Genomic DNA, 12,076 nt, shown 5'->3' on the forward strand with positions numbered 1-12,076 from the left:
TGCTGTTAAAACAAAACAGACTTCAGGAAAGTTATTCAAAAATCAACAGGATTAACAGGTAAAAAGGAAACACATAAATTATGTCAGCAACACAACAAAATAAAAGAATCATTTATCACTTTACATTGCCCTATGCCATGTTTAGAGATATGAAAAGGTATTTGCTCGCCATATTCTTTTCCTCCTCAGTTTTTGTTGTTGTTGTTGCAATGCAAATAAAACTTAGTTTCAGTTACTGTCCTTTAGCTTAAAATCACAAGGACAGATCTATTAGAATAGGTAAAAATAGCACTACTGAAGATGCCAAAGGAGAATCTTTCCACTATATGGCCACTGCTTAGACTGCAACATCAGCTGGCTTTCTTTTTATAACCCTTTGGCTACATATATATATGAACTGCACTGTAAATTTGTGACGGTTGAGAAGGAAGACTCAACTCTGCATCGTCATTCAACTCTGCTCTTTATATTTTCCAAGATAAAATCCTATTTCAGGACCCATTTGTTTGTATGATCTCAGGAAATAAACATACATGTAAAAATATAAGACCCTGGTCATTCATATCTCTTGTCTGATTCAGGCATACCATAGCTAAAATTCACTTCTACAGTGCCACACGTCCTTCAAAATATTGCTCAGTGTAACACCACTTGTGATCCTCCAAATAAAATGCAACTACAGATGCACAATAAACTTGGTGTTTCTCCTAGGATTTCAGTAACAAGGGAGCTGTCAGTCACCACAACTGATATATAGTTTGGCCTTTATTATTATTATTAAAGATTTTCTTGATTTACAGGTGTGCGCGCGCAATGTTCTCTCTCATATATTTTTTTCCATGTAACATTTTTACAAATCAGTTTCATTTGTTGAGGCATTGGGGGGAAAAGGGGGAATGAGGTGGAGGGGTGGGGAAGATGGGTGGGGGTGGGGTGGTGTTTCTATTTTACTTACTATATGTAGGGTTTGGTGTCAGCGTTGCTTGTGCACGTTCTCTGCTGTTCACTTGTGTTCCTTTGGTGATGAGAGAGGTTGGGGTTGGCCTAGGGTGTGGTTGTTCATTTGTGGTTGGCTATGGTCCAACCAACAGTTTGGTGGAGTGGGGAGAGGAAACTATAACTTATTCTACTGCAAGACATCAGTATGGAAGACAGAAGTAAAGTAAAGAGCAAAGTTTCTCCAGTTCATGAGTTGAGCATCCTCTTCCTCACCTACAGCAAGTTTCCCAACAGTGTTTCCTAAGAATATTACTTTGGGGAAACTTTTAACCATCCCAAATACTCATTGTATAACCACTAGAAATCGAAATAGTACCAAATCACACAGAATACAGTACTGTAACAGATTTCTCATGAGCTACTAAGTATATTTGAGGGAAGGGATATATATTCCTCAGTAAAAAGGTAAAGGGACCGCTGACCATTAGGTCCAGTCATAGCCGACTCTGGGGTTGTGGCGCTCATCTCGCTTTATTGGCCAAGGGAGCTTCCGGGTCATGCGGCCAGCATGACTAAGCCGCTTCTGGCAAACCAGAGCAGCGCACAGAAACGCCGTTTACCTTCCCGCCGGAGCGGTACCTATTTATCTACTTGAACTGCTCTATAAATATGCCACGGCCATGTTTTCACAGTGGTGAAAACCAAAGCTATTGCAGCAGCTGAGAAATCAAATGCAGTATTTAGGATTGCTGGTACAAATGTGTGTCCACTTACTTGTATCCACAATTACCTAGGATAGATACATCTTATAGCCATGAAAAAACTGCTTCTCTGTTTTAGCAAAAAGCCCTATGATTTATAGTAATGCTGTGGTTAAGCCAACAGTAGAAAGTACACTTTAAGATAAAGGCTTTGATACCATATCTATACCTCGTTAAGAAATTAGTTTGAGCATGTAAAGAGAACAATCTCCTTGCCCTTTCCAAGCCAACTAACATTAAGAAACAAAAAGATGCAATTCTCCCTCTCCCTTCTTCCGTTTAGTTCTCCCTTCACCACATTCTTAGCATAAATGTCTACTATTCAGCTAAGCAAAGTCAAGACTAATTTCAATATTTTAGCTCACTCTCTTCCCTTTGAAAAATTACAAAGTAAAATGCCACATTGAAGCCCTTGGGTCTAAAACCTAAACCAGATTTAATTACTGTTAGTACCACACCCATCTAGTAACTCAGTGAACCAACCTCACTCAGTTCACAATCTAAAAATATACAAGATGTCCCAAATGTTCTAAAGTGATACTATGTGCAATGAATAGAACACATTGCTTATTGATATAGTTTTATTAGGATTTGCCAGATCTCAAGCAATTTTGGTTATACCACAACTGCACTGGAACACCAAGTTGGTCACTAAACAACAGTACTGCCATACACTTAAAATAATTCATGCAGCACTGAAATGCTGCACACACACACACAACAGCATCATCTAACAAACTGACTCTATAGAGTACCTAAAATGGAATATACAGTAACTGAAATGCCAACTATCCACAACCTTCGCAAGTTAAAACCAGTCATATTTTATTTGATTTTGATCAAATTTATATTTCCTGCTCCATCTAAGGAACAGTCAAGGCTTTGCCTAAAAAACACCCAAAAACCGCCGCTCCAAAAGTACAGCAGCAGAACACAGTGTTACTTATAGCTGCAAACAAATTTAGGGATCCATTTGTTATTGCACTTCTCAAAGGAGCAGTGAAATATATTTGCATTATAATCAAAAACTTCAAAGATAATTTTTGCAATAAACTTCCAGTGTTAGGTTGACAGCAACAATATTCTGCAATGAATGTATCAGCTACTGTCAAAAGAGGTTATTAACCAATTCTCAATTCTGAAAGGCTATTCATCATATAACTTCTCATGCTTAAGGAGGATTTGGAATAATGTAAAGTGGTTTTATTGCATTGTTCCAGTAAAATAATTTCGGCATGGTATACAAAGCATCTAGCAACATCATATGCCAGTTATTTAAACATTTTACAGCAGCAGCTTTGCAAACAAAATAGCAATGTACAAAAAATAAATTATTCAAGAAGCATAACCTACACCACTTGAAATTAAAATCTTAACTAAAAGTTAAATCTTGATTTTGGAGACCAGGATGACTAACCCATGGTCCTCCAGATGCTGCTGGATTACAACTCCAACCATCCCTGACCATTGGCCATGCTGGCTAGGTTGATAGGAGCTGAGTCAAACAACCTCTGGAGGATCACAGATTCCACACTCAATTTCAAAACAGAAGAATACATGATTAGGAGTGTAATTAATCCCAACTTTGTCTATTTAGCAGTCCTACTGAATTCAATGAAGCCTACCTCCAGGTAAGTGGAGACTAATTCATGCAACATTGGACTGTGCTGCAGAGTTAAGGACACTACAGCATGTATCAGCTTCAGGCAGGCAAACCAATGGCCTAGCCTAGGACTATCTACTTTGGAATCACATCTACCAAGGTTTCTAGAAGAGATTTTTTTAAAGCCCTTCTATCCAAGATACTCTGACCAGCAATTCCAGATATTAGACTTGGTACTTTATATGCTTGTAAACTGCCTAGAATTCTATTTTGGCTATGTACAAAATAAACAAACAAATACGGAAAACATTAGATAAGGTATCTTCTGAAAAGCTATGTTCTCTCTCAAAATAGATGCAACACATTACAAAATATTTGCTTACCTAGGATTGCACCCTTTGTGTGTTTTAAAACTGGAATTTTCCCAAGTCTACGCTATTCAAGTATTTAAAAGTCATTCTGACTTTTAGGTTACCATCCTATGGATATTTACTTGGAAAGTAAAGCCACTTAAATGAGTGGGACTTTCAAGTAAACATTGATGACTCAGCTAATACTCATTAGAAATAGTTTGTAATAGACTACAGAAATAGAAATCATGTACTTTCCCACTCCAAGCCAAAACAACCACCGCCAACAAAAGGAACTCAAGACAAGCCTGCTTATCACTGACTTGATTTGCATTACTTAACTATGTGAGATACACAAATCAATGCCAGTTCATGACAAAGAAAATCTAAGTAGGCTCGCATAAAGACTCCTTGTCTCCTACCTCTACAAAGATAGCCAGAAGACTGATGAAAGAAGTTCTCCCCAGGTGTTTTTTATGTCTTCACCTTCACTTACCTGCACAGACTTAAGCAATTAAGCTGTGATACAGCTGCTAAACTGCCTCCTCTTTTCCACCTTTCTTAAAGCAACCAACAACATATCTGGATCACACACGGGGGAAATATGGGAATCCCCATTCAGCAACCTCTCCTCACTCCCCAGCGATGACCTCATTTCTGAAAGTTTCTAATCGCTCGTTTCAAATTATTTCCAATGCAATTCAGAGACTATCCAGGACGCAGAAGGCTCCGTCCAGACTCCAGAGGATGCTGCAGCTGCGACGGAGGCAGGCAAACGCATTTCAAACCACACCGGCTCCGGGTAACTAACCCACTGCATAACTTCAACTCATGGCAGAAAAAGACCAAGCGCTGGCTACTTTTGAATCGGCAGGCGTTTTAGTCACAACAGGAGCCCGAAAGCACCCAGCCTGAAAGCATCAACCCGGCAAAAGAAAAGCGCTGACTTGCGCAGCGACGGCAGCTGCATCCATTCCTACCCTTGTCAACGTCGTGAAGGAGCCGCTGCTGCATCACATTATTGGACGCCAGCAAGAGAGAAGCCTGCGCTGCTTGCCTCATTCCCCACACCCGTTCCCTGAAGGGGCAGGACAGCACGCTTTCCTCACCCGAACCAAAATAAAAAAAAAATAAAAAATACAAATGAGGAAGGAGAAAGCAAGCAAGAAACAAACAAACTCAAAGTGGGTAGGGCCCGACAGTCGGGTAGCGTCAAAAGCTGACTACGGAGGCAGTTTTAGCAGCTGCAAACTGAGCGCCCCGTCTAAATTGCCGGAGAAAAGCGACGCCACTGCGAGCAGCGAGGAATGGGGAGAAGCAGCCCAGCGCCGAACCCGGGCGAGCGCACAGCATCCCCGTCTCAGTCTCGGGGCAGGCGGGACTCGCGGGAGGACGCAGCCGTCCAACCTGGGCGGCTCCGTCCGCACAGACGCCGAGCACAATTGAGGCTGCTGAAGCAGCTCCTTCGCGGCCGCCCCCTTCCCAGTGTCTCCGGGCTTTCCTAGCCCCCCGCTTCACACTCACACTCACACACGCGCCTCGACACGACACGACGGCGCCTTCCCCATCTCTTTGGACAACCTCAGCCCTTTCCCGGGGCTCCGGCTGCGACACTCCCGCCCTCCCAGCCGCGAAACCAGCCCGGTACCTGTCCGCCTCTCTCGGGTGCCGCCGCTGCTTGTGCCGCCGCCGCCACCTCCTCCAGCTCCGACGGCTCTTCCCTCACTCCCAGCCGCCCGCTCCGCTCCCCATCTAAAATGGCCGCCTTACTAACACCGAGACATTTATTCCAAAGCCATCCAAGCTCTCGGAGCTCGAGTCCTCGCGCCTGGAGCGCCGAGTCCTCGATGGCTGGAGCAGCCCTCTCTCCCGGCCCGGCCCCTTTTCCTCCTCCCTGGGATCGTCCGCCCGTCTCGCCGCCGCCATTTGAAACGCCTGCTTGCCCGGGTGGGGGAGGAGGCGTCGCAAATGCCCTTGTGAGGCGGGGGGTAGGGGGCTTCCCAGGCTGGGATAAGCACGGCGAGTACACGGTGCTCTCCCCAGCCCCCGGAGTTGGCTCCGTGGCATCTCCCCGGTCTTGTCTAGACTGGGATTAAGCTCTCCAGATGTCCCTTGTTTGCAGGGATTCCTCCTTCAGAGCATCCCATGGAGCATAAGAGCAGCGCTTGCTATCGCTCCTCTTTTCTAGTTGAATTCAGGGAACGTGCCGCTCGCTACCTCTGCATTATGTCACCCCCTTAGTATTATATCTGCTTAAAATTGGAAGATGTAAGGGAGCAGCGTAACTAAAACTGGCAAAGAGCTGAAGTGGGTATAGATACAGAACTAGTGTACTTCTTAGCGCACCAGCAGAGCTTTTTAATCAGCAAAGTGGCCCATGCTGCGTTTGTCCTCCTGCGAACCCAATTCAGTAGCAAGATTCTGCTGATTCTCACCTTGACTAAAGAGGATAAGTGTGATCGGCCAGAAGGAGCTCTGGTTACAAAGTGTTCCCAGTCATGTAGAAGAGGCTATGGCTATAGAGCTCTCTTGACATCTCTTAGTGAAGGAGGTGTGGGTGTAGGACCACCGACCACGATCCTGGTTATCCCCTTATTTGTACAGTTAATCCAGAATTGGCCTCCACAGTCACTTGCGGACTCATTGTTAAAACCATGTTTATGGAAGACAATCTTACTCAGCTACGGGTGATCGCCAAAGAAGATAGTTAATATATGTCCTTGCAGAAATACAGGAGGGCTCTTTCAGATGTCATGGACATGTTGGTTTGACTGCCAGCTCCCATCATCCCTAAGCATTGGTCATGCAGATGGAAGTTGTAATTCAGCATCAGGAGAACTACAGTTTAGACATCCCTGCAGGGTTGCTGGTTGTATTGAAACAAATGCATGTAGGTTGGGCAAAGGGTGTCTCTCCCCTATGTTCAGAACGTTTGTAAGGAGCTGGTTTGAAGGCAGTGATGGGCTAAGGTGACTTTTTCAATGTCATACAACAGACTGTGGGAGAAATAGGGTCGCAACCTGAACTTTCCAGAGACAAATTATACACTATTCCGCTCTTCCTCCTGGACTACCCCTGCAACTGCAAAGCATACAAAAATAGCTTAACACAGGTTCATTAGTCTATAATTGCCTTAGGCTTCAACCATCTTGTACTTGCCAGGCTGCACATAAACACAGTATCATATACAGTACTTGTAGTCTGCCTATTGTCTGGCTCCATGTGTACAATCAAGGATATCAGTTTAGAACTCCACATTCCATTGTTAAATATGCATTAAGCCCTTTTCTTTAACGTATCCATCCTAATTGTTAGCTTTGGAGGTAATTAATCCACATCAGATTAATTTGAAAAAGCACATAGAATGTTTAAAAGTGTGATAAAATGTTATGGAGATTTTTCACCTTCTAAATGCAGGTTTATGAGAAAATATCTGAATAGCATGCTTTTTTAAAAGTATTTTTTACAAAGAAAAACCATTCAAATCAATCTTTTAGCAGGTACAACTTTTTACTGCAGCCATGGCAGTCCACAATAATACATAATTAAAGCAAGACCAAGGGTAGTAATCAACTAGGCTTTACTTAGAGTAGACCCACTGAAATTAATGAGCATGAATAAAATAGGTCCACTAATTTCAATGGATCTACTCTGAGTAAAACTTAGTTGACTACCACTGCAACAGAATAAAATAACACATCAAAAGCTAACAATAAAATATCTGTGTCCTAGCAACCGACAGCAATGATTTATGCACACTAAATCATACTTTTCTAATTGCTAGACGCCTGGTACAATAAGAAAATATTCACTCTCTGAATCAATACAAGAACAAAACTAGACAGGTATTCCTGCAGAGCAGAGGCGGGGAACTTTTTTCAAGGGTGGGGGGAAGTGCAGAGAATGAAAAAGCCTGAGGAAATGTAAGTGTCTTCACCTGGTGCCAAAATTATATCCAAGTAGGCTCTAGATGAACCTCCCTGGGAGAATGAATCATGCTCAAAAGTACCACTACCATACCATGTGGTCCCTTTCCCTTCTAGCCACTTAGCACACTTAGAAACCCTGAGATTCTTCTGAAAATAGAGTGATTAAGACATTCTCTAAATAGGTAAATAAATTTGAACTTGTTTAGAAGCAGATGCTTGGACCAGAGCTATGCAATTTCCCCCCTTCATAACTGGGGCAAGGCCTTTTCCAGATCTTCCTTGTGTTGTATATCTTATCTAACAACTAGTTAACCCAAGTAAACCAACATCTTGGGGGGAAACAGAGAGCTCAAGCATGTCCAAAATCTTGTAGAACTACAGTTTTGCATGTAGGGCACATTTTGCATCTTTAATTGGCCACTCAACATGGCTGCTGTTGGAGCCAGGTAATTTGAAGGATTACGGTACTTACATCCATATGAACCAGGCCAGCTGCAAGTTTGTTATCAGAGGCCTCATTTATTGGACCACCAATAAAATCAGATAGATTGGTGGGTGCAAGAGACATGGCCTTTTCAGTGGTGGTCCTGGCTTTTAAACAGGCTTTGAAAGCCCATTTGTTTCAAATATGCTTTATCTAGTACAGTATGTGGGCTGGCCTTGAATTATTATTGGTTATTTTTAGTAGCCTTAAATTGTGTTCTTTAATTAATTTTAGGGATTACTAGGCTGGAATTCTTTGAAATTTTATCAATTGCTGATTTAAGTTCTAGTCTTTTAAAATATTGTTGTAAATTTATTTTTATGTTGTAAACTGTCACAGGTTATGTGTATGATTTTAGATGATATAATAATATATCCAGTTATTTTATTCTCTGTCTTCCATTGTAAAGGGCTTTGGCTATATACAATGAAAATTGATTGATATTAATTAGGAGATAGGCAACAAAATGTTGGACAATTTTAGAGTAGAAAGAGTATAATGAGTAGATTAGGAATATACTAGCCAGTTGGTAAGAAATAAAAACAATATTCCAAAGATACGCTTGATAACTGTAAATTGTAAACTATCCTCACTAAATTATATACACATTTGATAATAATATTGAATCATTCCTACTTTGATGCTTCAACAAATAGAATGTTTCATTAATGTTTAATATTCAAGCACAGGGGATGAGATATTGCACAATCTTCCATTTTCACTAAGACAGGAATGAGTACCGTAACTTGTGGTCCTCTGGATGTTGTTGGAATCTAGTTCCCATCAGTCCCAGCCAGCCTAGTCAATGATGAGCGATGATGGAAGCTGTAGTCCAGTAACAGTTGGAGGGTCACAAGCCATCCCATCTCATTCTTAAGTTAAGTGTAGGCAATACAGTTTCTGGATTTACAATGATGTCATCTAGGATTGTTGATGGATGGTTACGTTTTGGCTCTCAATGTACCTTATGTAACTTCAGAAGTTGATGGAAGGCAATGAAATATGTTGGGGACAACATAAAATGTGGCTGGGAGCCTGTGCCATAAGTAAATATAGCTATGTTTTCTCCAATACTATTTATCCCTAGTAAAGGACAGGACTCTTAAGCTTCCCAATATACTAATTTGCAGATGGTGTGGAAACTCTTATTGCTATGGAGTAAATAAATTATTGCTCTTCCTTCTTTTGTTCTCTGACAACAGATGCTTGCAAGGAGATGCAGGAAAGCCTTTTATTTTCTAGGCCCTGGATATGGCTTGGGAATGGACAAATCACTGTAACCTACCCTCCTGGAATAGATTCTGTGACTTTGGATGCCAACTGAGCAGAATAGAAGCCTACCTTGGCTTACTCTCTTCCCAAATTCAAAACTACTTCCATTTCACACACACAAAACTGCCCCTCTAGAACAGTAGTCTCAAAATTCACCAGTACAAGTAAGTTGTTCACTCTAGCAAAACAACTAGCTCTTAGCTCCCACTGAGGAAATGGCCAATCATCCCAAACAATTAGCAATCAATCAATTTAACAAAGGATGGTTTCCCAGCAGCTGGAACTCCTTATTTAGAACTGGGAAATAAACCTGAGCTCTTTGAAAAACGGGGGGGGGGGTCCCCAAAAAATGCAAATGGATTGATAAACGTTAATAATCTATATCATAGGGTTATTTTGAGGATAGCTATAGCAAGAATTGCAAGCTACATTGTAAACAACATTACTGTATGTATATATAGAGAGCGAGAGAGCGAGAGAGTGCTATTCTCTCAAAAAAGAATTATAACTGCACTGTTAAATATTTACTTATCTCATAACCACCAAGCTTAATGAACTATACATTTACAGCCCAATTGTATCTGTGTTTGCATGGAAATAGGTCCCATTATGTTCAATGGGGCTTGTTCCTAAGGAAGTGGGTTCAGAATTGCAGGCTAGGGCTGCTGTCCTATGCAAACTCCCATAGCTAATAGTCCCATTGAATCTACTTACTTCTGAGTAAACATCTTTAGGTTCAAGTTACACACCAGTTAAAATATGTCATGTTTGCACTAGCACATGATATGTGCAGTATCTTTAATGCCTATTATATTAAACAAAACAAAGAATTCTAATGTACCAGCAAACCTTTGGGTCTTGAATCCGACTGCCTTTGTAGCATTTTGCCCACACCTCTCTAGAGGCATTAGAATTAACTGCTCTGATATCAGGCAGCACAGTTTACATTTTGACAAATCTGAAGCAACTGTGGCAAACAATGCCGACCGAAGATCATGTGAATTCCATGCAAGTTTTTATCACTATCAAAACTGTTATTTCAGTCGTTGCCTGATGAAGGCCTCCCAAATTGTGCAACAGTTCTCATGGAGCTGAGCCAGACTGTTCCATGCAGCTCCAGCCTGCCACATCAGCTCATCTCTCCATCTGGCCCACAGCCATCTTCCTGCTTCGCTTGCAGCTCTCTCAGACCTTCAGTCCTCAGTATTGACTCTTCTGTTTAAATACAAAGTTTGCCTGCTCCACAGTCTAGTTTAGTTACTACGTCTTTTCTTTTGCCCTGGGCATATCTATCTAGAACTAATTTTGTTCTCCAGAACATAAAAAACACACACACCCAAAGGGTTAGTTTTGCATTATCCATACTGTATATGTCATGGCTCCTGTGGGACTGGAATGGTAGCAGAGATTGCGGAAAAAGCATTATAATCCGCCGCCCCCCCCAAAAAAATTCCCTTGCTGGGGAAAAAAAATCACCACTTTGTCTCATGCAATGTTTGTGTAACTGAATTCTTCCAGGAAGGCTGGGCTGTTTATAATCCTATTAACTGCTGCCATGTTCTGTTTCCCTTTGTTCTTAAAAGCATATAACACAAGATGGGTTACCATAAGCTAGAACGTTTTTCTTTGATATTTGATTAATATCACTAAGCTTTTACTTTCATTTCTCCTCTTAAGCCAACAAAATCATGTGTTTTTAAAACCCATGTCTAGTGTTTGTTTACCTTACCTGATGTGATTGTCACATTTACTCCATGCTCATCTCAACAAAATGGTGGACTGTAGTTTTTCTTACATTGGTACACTGTATAAAAAAATGCTTTGTGTGACTACAAAGAAGAGTTTTGTAGCACCTTAGACTAATATATGATGTTTTGTTGTTTCTTTTGCTGCCTGCAATAGGCTAACACACAACTACCTTTTTGGATATCTTTCATGAAGCAGTTCTAAAAGAGACTGTGTGGGTGCAGATTTTGCTCAAAACTGGTTGGGATTTGAGGATATTATGTGACAACCTTATGTTGCTGTGGATCTCACAGTGTTTGTGTGTTCCGACGTTACATCCTGGCAATACATTATCTACTTGTATATTTCTACCCAACTGTTATAAGGCCATCAGTTTCCAACGCTTTTGCCAAAAAAGTTTTCCCTGAAATCCCTGCTTATCAGAGAATTAGTCTGCAAATAATGCTAAGCTATGACTTTTTAAACTGCATAGTTTAAACCATAGTTTATTTGACTGTCCAAATCCCAGCAGTTTAACTATGGTTAGCATACTGTGAAGAAACCATGCTCTCAAGCTATGGTTTGTTATTTGCTTATGAACCATGGTTTGTTTTAACAATGGCTTGGTGTTTTGTGAGAACCAAACACCTTTCCGTAGCCATGGTTTGTTTGGCCATCCTACGTCACATGCTTGCCAAAGCAAGAAGCATGAAGCTAGGAGCAGAACAGACCAAGCTCTGGATAAATAAGCCATGGCTTGTTTTAAATTATTTCTATGGGACAATCCATGGTTTGTTAAACAAACCATAGCTTAGCATTTCATGCAAACCAGGCCAGAGAAGAGGTAGAGCCAAACCCACACAGGTGAAAACTGATTTGGTTAGTTAGTGATGAGAGGTAGTAACACAATATTCCATCGACATGGTATGCTGTTCTGCAGCACACACAGAAATTAGGCAATATCCCCACAGCAATACATTAATACTTCTTGTGACCTTTAGTATGTTTGTGTA

At 41.3% G+C, this 12,076-nt stretch overlaps 1 protein-coding gene across 13 annotated transcripts in view; it reads right to left on the reverse strand.

Moving 5' to 3' along the window:
• Nucleotides 1-12,076, reverse strand: part of RAF1 (Raf-1 proto-oncogene, serine/threonine kinase) — a 67,757-nt gene that overhangs the window by 38,291 nt on the left and 17,390 nt on the right. For 5 of the 13 annotated variants that reach the window (XM_081898240.1, XM_081898235.1, XM_081898234.1 and 2 more), the window contains exon 1: nucleotides 5,302-5,444. The exons of 3 other annotated variants lie outside the window; for them this stretch is intronic. The gene's annotated coding sequence lies outside the window, so the exon portion shown is untranslated. Of the gene's footprint in view, nucleotides 1-955; nucleotides 1,130-5,301; nucleotides 5,445-12,076 lie in introns of those variants that run through there. 5 more of the 13 variants (XM_081898231.1, XM_081898241.1, XM_081898236.1 and 2 more) reach the window with 3 other exon arrangements.

Source organism: Podarcis melisellensis, assembly GCF_964234715.1.
Source record: "Podarcis melisellensis genome assembly, chromosome: 2".
NCBI classification, from domain to species: Eukaryota; Metazoa; Chordata; class Lepidosauria; order Squamata; family Lacertidae; genus Podarcis; species Podarcis melisellensis.